Source organism: Corvus moneduloides, chromosome W, assembly GCF_009650955.1.
Source record: "Corvus moneduloides isolate bCorMon1 chromosome W, bCorMon1.pri, whole genome shotgun sequence".
In the NCBI taxonomy this organism is placed as follows: Eukaryota; Metazoa; Chordata; class Aves; order Passeriformes; family Corvidae; genus Corvus; species Corvus moneduloides.
The window spans coordinates 10,223,003-10,236,788 of record NC_045510.1 but is presented as its reverse complement, the minus strand read 5'-3'; positions in this window follow the sequence as shown (position 1 = coordinate 10,236,788).

The window sequence follows — 13,786 nt, the reverse complement described above, 5'->3', positions numbered from 1 at the left end:
CTGATTATAATTTGAGCTGCCATTTCTAAAGTTGTGAAAATTGTTTTAGGGGATCTATAGGGCAGAAAAATCCACTCTAACATCAATAGAGGATCTCGCTGTGACGAGTCCCATTGAAATATGAGACCATACAATTGCATCTTTTCTCCTAACACTGCAAGGAAGAATGGTTGGCTCAGTATAAAGCGATGTGCTTGTCTCTGCTGAAGAGCTTCAGTAATCTTTCCAAGAGCTTCTTGAGCTTCCGTTGAGAGGGATCTTGGCGAATTGATATTACAGTCTCCCCTTAAGAGGTTAAAAAGTGGTGCAAGTTCATCATTTGTGATTCCCAAGATTGGTCTGATCCAGTTAATCTCTTCCAAAAGCTGTTGTAGATCTCACAGGTTTTTAACTTGAGTTCTAACTTGTATTTTCTGTGGTCTTATTGCTTGCTCTGTAAGTCTCCATCCTAGATATTTCCACAGTGAATTTTCTTGGATTTTTGAAGTAGAGATTTCCAATCCGGCATTTTGGACTTCTGTAATCACACTATCATGAGCTCTTTGTAGCTCTTGTTGTGTGGGCGCTGCAATGAGCAGATCATCCATATAATGAATGATCATTGCTTGTGGATGTTTCTTTCGCGCTGGATATAAGGCTCGCGCCACAAACCATTGACAAATAGTTGGAGAATTTTTGAGACCTTGTGGAAGAACAACCCAATGATATCTTTGCAGAGATTCTTGTCTGTTGATGCTCGGGACAGAAAATGCAAATCGAGGCGCATCCTCTGGATGGAGTGGGATGTTAAAGAAACAATCTTTGAGATCAATGATTACAAGTGGCCAATCTCTCGGAATCATTGAGAGAGATGGAAGTCCAAGTTGAAGTGGTCCCATTTCTTCAATGACCTCATTAATCTTTCTGAGGTCATGAAGCAATCTCCATGAACCAGAGATTTTCTTATGAATGACGAATACTGGAGAATTCAAGGGACTATTAGTTGGTTTTATGTGGCCTTTTTGCAATTGTTCTTTAACAAGACTCTTGAGAGCACTCAATTTCTTCTCTTCCAGGGGCCACTGGTCCACCCATACCAGTTCATCTGTTTTCCAGGTTAATTTCAAGGTGGTGAGTGCTGCAGCGACCCCTATTAAAAATCCACTTCGATTTTTGTTCCCCATTGTGATAAGATGTCTCTTCCCCATACTGTGATGGGCTTCTGCACAATGAAAGGACGAATGATTGCTGTTTTTCCTCCGGGTCCTGAAACAACAATTGCATGCTCATTCTGCAAGCATAAGGTATTTCCTCCAATACCTGAAAGCGAGTTCAGAGGTGCTTTCAAGCGCCATTCTTTGGGCCAAAAGAGATAAGAGATGACTGTAACATCTGCACCAGTGTCTAACATTCCCTTGATTGAGATTGTCTTGTCTCCACATGTTAAACTGCAAACGAGCACAGGTCGATCACGGCCTATCTGCTTCATCCAAGTGGCATGAATGTCCACGTCTTCAATGTCAACTGAAGCTTGTTGATCAGTCACTGGCATGATCTGCTCTGTTGCGTGAGATGGTAAAGCAATAGCTTTGGCTATTGGAGTATTTTCTGGAATAACTAGTGGAGGACGTAAAGGCTGAGCCAAAACTGTTAGCTCTTCATTTTGATCTGCTGAAACAATTGATGGAAAAACAATGAGCCCTATGATGCTAGATCTTTCCTTGCCCACTATTAAAAAGTCTTGTCTCTTCCAAGATGTTCCAGTGACCCCTGTGGGTATCACTGCATGATGTTCGTTCATAAAACATACTAATTTGGAAGCTGCCAATTCGCATTGCGCCCCTGGTGGCAGCAATTCTGGGTCACTGGGAAATCTACAGATGGTCCGGCTGACGGAGTTTGAGTGACCTTCTCCGATAACTGTGTTCCTTGTGGGATTGCGGATGGAGCCGTTGCCATCACTTGTGTCATAGTGCGTTAGCGTCCCGCGCTCCTTTTCAAGTTTCCCGGAAGTGGCAAAACATTCCCATCCACATCTGTTCTGGCGCGACATTGATTGGCATGATGTCTTCCTCTTCTACATCTTGGACAGAGGCCTGATATTTTCACATTTTTTTCAGGTCCTGGACAATACTTTTTCATGTGTTCATGTCTTTCGCATTTAAAACATGGTCTCCCAATGAATTCTGCTGCCATCACTCGTGTAGAGTTACTTCGTTGCAGATCTGAGCGAAGCGCTGATATTTGCTCTTTAAGAAGTCTTCCAAGCTCTTGTCCAAAAGCATTTGCTTGGGATGTTGCAACATGCTGAGGTGTACCCACCTTACTGCAAGCTTCTATCATTTCAGTTATGGTTGCCTGACCAGGTATGGCACTGATTATACGTTTGCACTCTGCATTAGCATTTGCAAAAGGAAGACTTTGTAGCAGATATGGTTTTGCCGCTTCGTCACTGATTTGTCTGTCCAAGGCTTGCTTTAGACAATCAACGAATGAAGTAAAACTTTCAGCAAAACCTTGTTTTACTTCTGTGTAGATGCCTTCTGGGGTTCCAGTAGGTGGAATTTGTAAGATTGCTGTTTGTGCCGCTTCTTTGATATCTATAAGCACATTTCGAGGCAAAACCACTGCCTGATCTTCAGGTCTAGCATGAGGTCCATCACCAGCCAATTGCTCTAATGTGAAGGCTGCATGTGGTCCTCCTGCATATTTCTCTCTTAGCTCACCAAGTGCTTTTCTCCATCTTGCATCCCATAGCAGGAGTTGTGCATCTGTAAGTATTGTCGAGGCAATGCTTCTACAATCAAAAGGTACTAAATCATAATTGTTAAATGTGCCTCTCAAAAGCTGTTTGAAGTATGGACTTCCCAGTCCATGATTCTTCACTGCATCCATTAAATCTTTGATAACTTGATGATCCAAAGGATGCCATGTAGGAGGATTTTGATTATGTCCGGTATACGCAACCGGCATTACAATGCTATCTGTTTCAGCCATAGTAAAATTCCTGTCTTGAAGACCTTTTTTTCTAATATGTGACCAGTCTGTTGTGGTAGCCGTATCTTTTGAAACATATTTATCAGGCGAAACCATATCCATACCAGCATTTCGTAAACGTTCAGCTTGATTGGACTGCAAGGATACAGGTTCTTCTTCACCGAAGAATCCATGCATTCCATTTTCTTCTCCCCCTCCTGGATGAGGAATAGGGGGCGGTATTCACGGCTGTGCACTGTAGGGTAATAATCGAGGAGTGGCTAAACCTGCCATTTCAGGTGGCTTTGATCTGGATGCTGAAGGAAAGGGTACAGTGGATGTGGATAGGGTAGTGCCACCATGTGGGAAGGATGAGGGGTGGGGACCCAGTGCAGCAGCCTCTTGAGGTAGATAATCTGCACATTCTCTCATTCGGAAGCAAAGATGACAAATAAATTCATCTGAAAGCCGAAAGTGACCTTGGAGAAATTAGGAACTTGGTGTCTGTTGTTGTGAAATTCGAAGCTCTGAAGAAGGCAGATGGGAAGTTGGAGTTCCAGCATTCGTTGTAAAAAAACGAGGTGAAGCTCGAGAAGATAGAGGAATGCCTTCTGAAGCTGTAATGGTTACCATATCCTCTCCACTTAGGTCCAGAATAAGCACTCGAGAATGACAAAGTCCCATAAAATCGGCTGAATATCCCTGAGAAGCTCGAGAAGAATGTGCATGAAGTGGAATGTCTCGATGCGAGACATCACTTTGAAAATGACTAACACGTGCTTGGTCCTGTTGTGATGGAGCAGGTAACAGTATAGAACTGAGAAAGTTCGCTGCCTCTTCAGGAGATAAAACTTTCTTCATTTCGTCGAAATTGTATGGGAGATGTGATTCAACATCCTGTGATTGTAGTGCTAATTGTCCGAGTGGCGTTGCCAGAGGGATGAGAGGTGGTAAATGCGATGATGAGACGGTAGTTGCTGACATGCTTCTGCTGTAAATTCTCTGCTGTGGCTGCGGTGCAGACGAGGGCTGTGTTGACATAGAGCCGGTAGGAGGTGTAGTTGCTGAAAGCTTGTACAACGGAGCTGCTGTTGCCAATGAAATTGCAGTGCTGGCTGGAGGTGCTGTGCGTACTGGCTGTGCCGGCGTAGCAGCTGCTGCGTCCGTGTGTGGCTGGCGTGAGGGGCGGGCGGCCGGGATCGTGGGTGAGGCCGGGCTGGCCTGAGAAGCGCTGGTGCTGGGGAGCGGTGGCGTGGCTTGGCTGGAAGCGGGGGCATGGCTGACGCCCCGGCCAGTGCTGGGGGCCGGGCTAAGAGCGGCTTGACTTGCAAGCGGCGTTGCCGAGGTAACCGCGGTATCTCTAGATGGGTGGCTAATGCCGCGCCGCGCAGGCGTGGAAGCGAGGTCTCCCGAACGCGGAAGTAAAGCAGGGTCGGCAGCGGCGGGAGTGATGACGTCAGCAGCAGGCGCCGCCGCCGCTACGGGCCGTTCAAACGCGGAAGCGGCCGCGAATCGGGGCCGCGCGGAGGTAGCGGGAGGGCCAGATGGAAGCTCCGGGACCGCCCCTGGCCGCGCGCATGGTTCATCTGATGGGAGGACCCCAGGCTCGAGAGGTAGGGACCTGCCTCTGGCTTTCGCGGTAACGGGTTGTTCGGGCGAGATGGAAACCACGCCCTCCGAGGCAGGCTCCATTTTTAGGGAGGTGGCCGGGCCCCCCCGTCTCCCCCCCAGGCATGCGCGCATGAAGGAAATTCTGAAACTACCGTATCATACTCTTCTGCCGGTCCGATTAAAAGTTTTAACTTCGGTTCCGGCAAAAATTCGCGTTTCGCCTCCGGAATGGCCGTGCTCCCCCTCCCCCCCCCCCGCCCCCTGCGGTGTCTGCAGGAACTCATAACTGCTTTTGATAATAGTCTCGGGGACTTCCGCACGAACATCGCGTTCTCCGCCCGCGTCTGAGGGTGGGGAGGGTTCGAGCGGGGTTTTAAAATCTCCCGATGATTTCACGGGTGTCAGCGCAGCTTGCGCGGGAAATTTAAACATCTCCTCTTCCTCAGAAGCAGGAGGTGCCACCTCCAAAAACGTTTCATAAATTATTCTAGCTGCTGGAATTAATTTTTGAGCCGTTTCGTCTTTTAGGCTGGCGTAATGATATAGAATAGTATTAACTTTCTCCCAAAAAGATGGTAAATATAAATCTCCAATTACTGCATCTGGAAATTCAGCTTTCACCCAGGACAACAAGCTACGTATTTCTTTTTTAGATATTGGTAAGGGATGGTTTCGAATCAGGTTTTCAAAACTACGGACCACATCTGCCTCCGCGTGGGACGGAACTGCACCCATGATTTGTTTCTTGGTCTAGTTTTGGACAGCTTACCGTGTGTTTGATTGATGTTACCGGCTCGTGAAGTTCCAGTCCGAGTTCCGTCCAGCAGTCCACGGCTGCTCCTCCCCCCTGTGCACCGAGGTTAGGAGATCCTGGAGTTTCAAGGCCGACCCCGGGGTAGTCTTTTCGTCGGTGTTATGGCTGCGCCCTGCTGTCCAAAAGGTTCTGGGTTGCGTCGTTCCGTGGAGGTCGAACACGGAGCACCATTTGACACTTTATTGTGCCATAAATCGAGTCTCTCCTGATGGGAGAGAATTTGCTGAAAGTCCTTGCAAGGCGTTTAAAAGATAAAGCGAGACATCTTCTGTAGTTTCAATGCTTCCAGATAGTTGTTTATTAAGTCTTATCAGAGGAACTGAGCCACTAGCGTGACCCAGGTACAGCATGGAAGGAGGAAAAGTAGGAGTGAGAGCAATTATCAAGATTTACACAGCCTTTTAAAGACATTTTAACCAATAGTTACTAAAAACGTACATTATTTTTACTTTCTTACCAATTATTCAGTAACACGACTAGGAACTGCGGAATTTTCTATCCAATCAATCCAAACTACTTTTACTGCAAAATATGGAGTGGTAGGAGAAGGAGAAGAAGGTTTAGAGAACAACAACAATCCTCCATTTTGGTATTTTTTACTCTTATCTATATACTATAAAGAGAAGCCTAAAACCTCTAAATTTTTCACCCTGTGACAATCTTACATAGTAGTCTATAACCTAATTCATACCACTGTATTTTCTAGCTGTTGTCTGACTGTTGGTAATTTTTTCCAAGGTTTAAAGCTATACCAGTGGTGTCCAGGGGGGTAAAATCCCTTAAAAACAGGCAGAGAAATATTCTCGGCACTCTGGGTTCCTACAGGAATGGTCCTCTCCACTTAGCTTGCAGGGGGTCACTGTCCCACCATTTAATATAGACCCCGTCTCCAGGCTGGAACGGATGAGCAGGCGTGTCCAATCCTATGGGTTTGGATAATATGACGAATCTCTGGAGCTTCTGCAAAGTGTAACTTAAAGCCATTAAATATTTTTGTAAGTCAATTTTCCCCCTCATATGGATTTCTCCCAGAATATGTGGAATTTGATATGGCCTGCCATACAATATTTCATAGGGACTGATGTTGCCTCGGTTGTATGCAGATTCTCAGTAAGGCTATAGGCAAGGCCTGAACCCATGTCATGGATGTCTCTTGACAAATTTTGATAATCTGTGTTTTGAGGTGCCATTCATATGTTCAACTTTACCACTTGCTTGGGGTCTCTATGGCGTGTGCAGATCCCAAGCAATTCCCAAAGTTTGGCTAACTCCTCCGACCACTGTTGCAACAAAGCGTGGCCCTCTATCAGATGACAACCCCAAAGGAATCCCAAACCTTGGAATTATATGACTGAGTAAAACTTTCACCACCTCTTTTGCTGTGTTAGTGTGACTGGGGTAAGCTTCAGGCCATCTACCAAAGGGGTCAACCAATACCAGTATGTGCTTTGTGTGATAACTCAGTGTCGTGGTTAAACACTGGCCAAATTCCAGGCACCCACAAAAGTCGCTCGCTCAACCTCCCCTGCCACAACTAGGCAGAGGAGAGAAAAAAAAATTAATGAAGGGTTCATGAGTTAAGGACCGGAAGAAAACACTCCAGGGGCAAAACAGGCTCAGCTTAAAGGTACAAAGTGAATTTATTACTAACAGAATCACAGGAGGGTAATGAGAAGTAAAATAAGCCCTTAAAAATACCTTTTCTTCCCCCAACACCTCCCTCCTTCCCACTGACAGGGCAGGGAGACAAGGCATGGGGGTTTTGGTCAGCTTGTCACCCGAGGTTTTCTTCTGCTGCTCAAGGAGAGAAGTCCTTCCCCTGCTGCACCATGGGGTCCCTTCCCACAGGAGACAGTTCTCCGTGAACTTCTCCAGAGTGGCTCCAGACCTCACGAGTAGCAGTCCTGCCAAAACTGCTGTGGCATGGGTCACTCTTCCACGGGGTGTAGTGCTCCAAAGGCAGACTGCTCCAGCCTGGAAGCAAGGGCCCTCTCCACTGGGTCTTCCACTGGAACACAGCTTCCTCCAGGCATCCACCCGCTCTGGCGTGGGCACCTCCCCAACAGGCTGTGGGTGGATCTCTGCATTCCCCTGTGGATCCCTGTTACCGCAGGCCTGGGCCCTAGGGTATATCACCATGTCCTGCAGCCGTAGGGAGGAGGAGGAGAGAAGATCCAACAGGCAGGAATTGTGCAGCAAGATTGATTTATTTAATTATTTTACAAACTCTTTTATAGACCTTTTTCTTCATAGTCTAATTGGACAAAGGATCAGCCACCCCTTGGGGTGATTGGCTAAAATCCTAAAACATCTATTGTCAAAATATTTTTCTACTATACCATAAACAAGACTTTTCAAGGTTGCAGGTGGTTTGGTTGTTTACATAACTGCTACCTCTTGTGTGAGAGAGAAAAGTCTCTCATGGACTTAGAAAATAGCAAGAAAATCCTTGCTAGCAGCATCTTTGTATCTACAATTCCCCCTTTTTGTTTGATAACAACCCTACTATTAATCCTAAATAGAAATTTACATCAGTTATTAATTCTAAATATGTCCTTAAGGCTTTAACTATCTGACTCCATGACAAGAAATTTAAAGTTCATTCTCTGCTTGTGGAAGGACCATCCCAGTCTTTGCTTGTGGAAGGACCATCCCAGTCTCTGCTTGTAGAAGGACCATCTGCCTGATGGTTGACATCTTGGTCATCATCAGAAGAGTCATTAGGCTGATGATCTACATTCTGGTCGCCGTTTGGATGGTTGGCATTCTGGTTATCATTTGGAGGTTGCCTGTTCTGCCTCTGGTGCCATAGGTCAGGGAGAACACATTTTGAAGGTAGCCACCGTATCCCAGTATCTGTGGAAACGCAAGCATACCCACGACCCCAAACAATAAGCTCATGCAGGCCTTCCAACTGGTTAGTGATTAAATTCCGTACCCAGACTTTTTCCTGGGGCAGTTGTATGTCGCCTGCAGACTGCAATGAGAGAAAATGATTCAGAATAACAAGATTATTTGAATTTTGTGGTACTGTAAGGTGATTAATTGTATACAAAGCTTTTGCTAGTCGGCTCTGTGGGGTTTCTCCATGCATTCCCCTTTTCTGTTTGTCCAAAACACGCTTGAAAATACCATGAGCGCGTTCGACAATGGCTTGGCCAGTAGGAGAATGTGGGATACCAAAGGTATGGTCTACACCCCATAGGTGTAAGAACTGCCGTGTCTTCTCCGAGGCGTAGGCAGGACCATTATCGGTTTTCACAGAAGCTGGCGCACCCAGTAATGAGAAAGCCAATTTCCACTGGGCAATGATATCATGGCCCTTCTCTCCAGTGTGAGCAGTAGCCCACATAGCTGAGGAGAAAGTGTCAATAGACACGTGCACATATTTTAGCTGACCAAATTCTGGGATGTGAGTTACATCCGTTTGCCAAATCTGCAAGGCTTTTAGCCCTCTGGGGTTTACCCCCACTGGCAAAGGCGCAGCGAGTCCGTGACAGTCAGCACAAGCGCTGACAATGTCGCGTGCTTCGGTTGGTGTTAAATGGAACTGCTTCTGCAGGGTATGTGCACTTTGATGGAAGAAACTGTGCGATGCCTTGGCTTGTGCAATTTTGTCAGGCTGAGGCCCTACCCACGCAGGGTTGGCCAGCATGTCAGCCCTGGCATTGCCTTCTGTTAGAAAACCTGGTAAATTGGTGTGGCTTTGAATGTGCAGAATGTAATATGGATGCACTCGAGCCTGAATCGCAGACCACAAGATTTGCAGCAGTGAAAACAGAGCCGCATTGTTCACCTCCTTCAGAAGTGAACAATCTAAGCATTGGGTTGTATTTGCTACATAAGCAGAGTCAGTAACCAAATTCAAAGGTTCCTGTGAGAATCATTGAAAAGCCATGGTAACAGCCCTTAACTAACTGAGCAGAGCCTGACTCGTGTTCCTTCAGCACCTGCCATTCCGATCCCTCCTTCCAGGTAACAAAGGCTTTACCAGTTTTCCCAGAACCATCCGTAAAGACTGTGGGTCCTTGCACCGGTACTCGACTATTTCTTGGCCGCAAGGAAAGTACGGTCGATTTTGCCAACTGCAGTAATTTATGGCTGGGCAGATGGTATGTGATCTGCCCTGAAAAGTTTTGCAGCGCACTTTGCAAAGGAGCACTATGGATAAGGCTCCACTCAAAGTATTCCTTTGAGATCGGAATGACAATTACTGCAGGATCCGCAGCCATCAGTTGCAAACACCGTTGACGGCATTTGATTATCAGAGAAGCGACCAATTCAAACACTGTGGTCACAGTCCTTTTCGGCTGATGAGGCAAAAAGACCCATTCTAGGATATGCAAAGGATCAGGCCGTCGTGCATTCCACTGGCCAATGATACTTGTACGATGGAAATCTGGAATAGTAATGAAAACAGTGATAGCAATGGAGGGATCCACTTGATAAACCTGATGAGCGGAAACAGCCCGTTGGACCTCTTGCAGCGCTCGTCGCGCTTCCAGAGTCAACTCCCGAGGTGAATTCAGATCGGGATCCCCTTTTAATGTATTAAAAAGCGGGGAAAGTTGCTTTGAGGTTAGACCTAAATAAGGTCGTAACCAGTTGATGACACCCAGCAGTTTCTGAGCATCATTCAAGGTTTTAATCGAATCCGGGAATTGCACCTCTTGGCGTTGGATAGTTTGGTCCAAAATTTTCCCTCCTAAATATTTCCAAGGAGGATGCTGTTGAACTTTCTCCAGAGCTACCTCTAATCCGTAGGCATGCAGAGGAGCGAGCAGCTGAGGCTGTATCCTCAGCAGCTTGTCCTGGGTGGATGCTGCCACTAGGATATCATCCATGTAGTGGTAGCAGCGTGCATCAGGAAACTGCTTGCGAACTCCGGCTAAAGCTTGGGCGACATACCACTGACAGATAATTGGGCTGTTCCTCATCCCTTGAGGGAGGACCTTCCATTGTTATCTCTTAGCAGGTTCAGCATTGTTAATGGCAGGCACAGTAAAGGCAAATTTTGGTTTGTCAACAGGATGCAAAGGAATTGTGAAAAAACAATCCTTTAAATCAATGATCAGGATGTCCCAGCCTGTAGGAATCATGGTGGGAGAGGGCATGCCAGGCTGCAATGCCCCCATACCTTCCATTACTGCATTAATTTCCCGAGGTCCTCCAATAATCTCCATTTCCCTGATTTCTTCTTAATTACGAAAACAGGAGTGTTCCAGGGGCTAGTAGAAGGTTCAAGGTGCCCCTGTTGTAACTGTTCCTGAACTAGCTGATGAAGGGCGTCTAACTTCTCCTTTGGTAGGGGCCACTGCGGCTCAAAGATCGGTGTGTTAATCAACAACCGCAAAGGCAGTGTAGGATGCTGTGCGCCCTTACACACAGTGACCCCTGCTAAAAATTTGTCCCAATCCGTATGCCCCAAGCTGCCAACACGTCCCGTCCCCAAAGGTTAAGGGAAGTGGTAGTAACATAAGGCCTAATCGTAGCTGGGTGCCCCTCTGAGTCCTTCACCACCACAGGCCGTTCGCTTAAATAGCTCTGTGTGGTTCCTCCTACTCCAGCGATGGCCGATCCCACCAGGGCTAAAGGCCATGAGGGAGGCCATGCAGAGAAGGAGATGATAGTTACATCAGCACCTGTATCAATCAAACCTCGAAGCTGAGTCCAGGGCGGATGGGCGTTCGGCAGGGTCAGGGTACATGTCATCTGTGGCCTTTGGTCAGAGATGTCTGCAGTCCAGAAGGCCTGCGGAAGTCCCGTAGATCCACTGCCATTATCTTCGTGAGTTGGTTGCTCTATCCTGGGGACACAAGACTTAAAAGGCACCAATTTAGCAAGGCAGGTCTTTTCAGGAATAGTTACAGGGGGTTTTTGCGTGGAGACCATAGCGCAAATCTGACCTTTAAAGTCAGCGTCAATAACTCCTGAGTGCACTAAGATTCCTTGATGGGCAATGTCAGGTTTTCCCACCAGCATCGCACTGGATCCCTGGGCTAAGGGTCCATATGCATCCAAGGGAACCTTATAAATACCGCTAGAGTCTAAGACGACTGCGGCTGTGGTGTGGACGTCAAAACCGTCTGATCCCTGGGTGCTGTCTCTAGGGTGGCTGGGTAGGCCTGTGCCTGTACCTGTGCCACTCTCTGGGGGAGAGACTGCATCGGAGAGCAACTCCCCCTCCTTGCACGCCGGTGGAAGTTTCCCGGCAAAGGCCGACCATCGGCATGAGACCGGGATCTACAATAGTCCAAGCAATGCCCCGGTCTGCCACACCTCTTGCACTGGGAGATCGGCGTGTTTTCTTTTTAGCTCGGCTTAGGCTGCTTCTGGTTTCTTCTCCTGTTTTGGTTGCTTTGGTTCACGACCAGAGGATGCGTGAACAGGCTGCAGGAACGCAGCCAAAGCAGACCTTCTCTGGTTCCCAGATCCCACCTTAGCGCAGGCTTCGACCATGTCTGTTACCTCAGGATCCCCTGGTAAGGCATCTATGATTTTTCTGCACTCCTCGTTTGCGTTATCTCTCACTAACTGCCTCTACAACAACTGTCTTAACCCGTCATCCTCAACCGGCTTCTCGAGAGAAGCAGTGACTTTCTCTACAAAAGAGAGGAATGACTCTGATTTCCCTTGAACTATTTCAGTATATCGCTTTCTAGGTGCAGACAACTCTATGGTTTTCAACAGGGCAGCCATGCTAACCCGCTGAACTTGCTGCAGGACGCTAGAGGACAAGTTACCCTGTAGACTGGGATCAGAGAAGGGACCAGTCCCCATAAGGGCATCCATTCCTGCTGTCTCTCTAGGATCAGCAGCATATTCCCTAATGCAGCCTTGTTGGCCAGCTTTCTCCAGGTTTTCTCAAAAACTGTAAATTTTACAGATTGAAATAGAATTTGACCTAAGTGTCTAATATCAAATGGAGCAAGTAAATCTGTATTTATCACCCTTATTATCTGCATAACCTCAGGAGAACCTAGCCCATGTTGTGCCACCTTGGATTACAGATCCTGTGCAACCTTCCAAGCAATTACCTCATGCTTATCATGCTCACCTGAATTTGGGAGAGCCTTATACACTGGGAAAGCTTGGATCTCCCCTTTTGGGGAATCACTACCATCCTGAACTTCTGGCACAGCCTGTGGATGGAGTGTAACAGCTCCCCGGTTACGCCCAGAATCCTCAAATCTGTTTGGCATTCCAAGTGTTTCCAATAACTTTCAGTCACCCTCCTCCAATGCTCGCATTTTAACTGACTCTAAGAAGTGATTGTAGTGGGTCGGACGCACTGTTACCGTGCAGTCCTGAAAGGTCCAGGGGCGAGACCGGCGCAGCCTTTTCCTTCGCCTCCTGGCTACAGCCGCCTTACGACTTGGGGCCAGAACCTCATCTGCCTCACTGCCTGATGATGAGGAATCATCAGGCAAAGGCAACTCTGAGAAGCTGGGAGTGAACAGAGGTGGATGGAGAGGGGCACTTTGGCTGGGTTGGCTACCGGCAGAACAGACAGCACAGACTGCAGCTGGCAGCGCTGCAGTTTGAACAGCAGCCTCTTCACAGGATGCCGTCTTGGCCGGTCCTGACCGAACTGGTACTGGAGCTGCTGCAGCCGTCTCTGGGGCAACAGTCGCGCCCAGCGCTGTGCTCATCTCTTGTTCTGCGGCAGTGTTCGGCGCTGTCGCTGGCCCCTGTGCTGCAGCCGCATCCAGCACTGCGCTCGTTGCTTGCTCTGCGGCAGCGCCCGGTGCCACTGCCGAAACTGCTGCTGTTTCTTGCTCCCCGGGCGCGTTCGCCACCGCTGCCTCCGGCTACCGCTCTGCAGCCGCAGCCGCTTCCAGGTTTTCCCGCGACAGCGCTGCTTCCGGGTTCGCCGCTGGCCGCACCACTCCCTGGTTCGGAGCCGAATCTCCCGTGGGCGGCGCGGGTGGTGCGAGCGGCGCCGGCCCGGCGCACCCTGCGCGGCAGGGTGCCTCTGGTGTCCGCGGCAGCTGCTTATGCAAGCTGAGCAATTCTCCCAGCTGCCGGGATATGTTCAGTAACTCTGTCAGCAAAGGCAGATGCTGTATTAAAAGGTCGATGGCTCAGTTCTGCAGTGGTGCAGGACAGTCCAGCACCAAGGAGGGCAGCAGACCACACCCAGGCAGTCTCGGTGCAGGCACGCCTGGCACTACACCGGCTAAGAAGGGACATCCGGGCCACTTTTGCTCCGCTGGTGCATACGAAGACGGGCTAGGAGCCGCCACAGGGGTCCAATTCGCTAAACCGCTTATTCGCGGCCCTGGATAACCCGTGGCCGCTGCCGAGCTGAGCGTCAAGGCATACTGCGCGCCCTCCCGTTGCCCTGATACCCCTACCTCTGCCGGCGCGGGGTCCCTGGGGGCCGCAGAGTCCTGCGACTGTGCA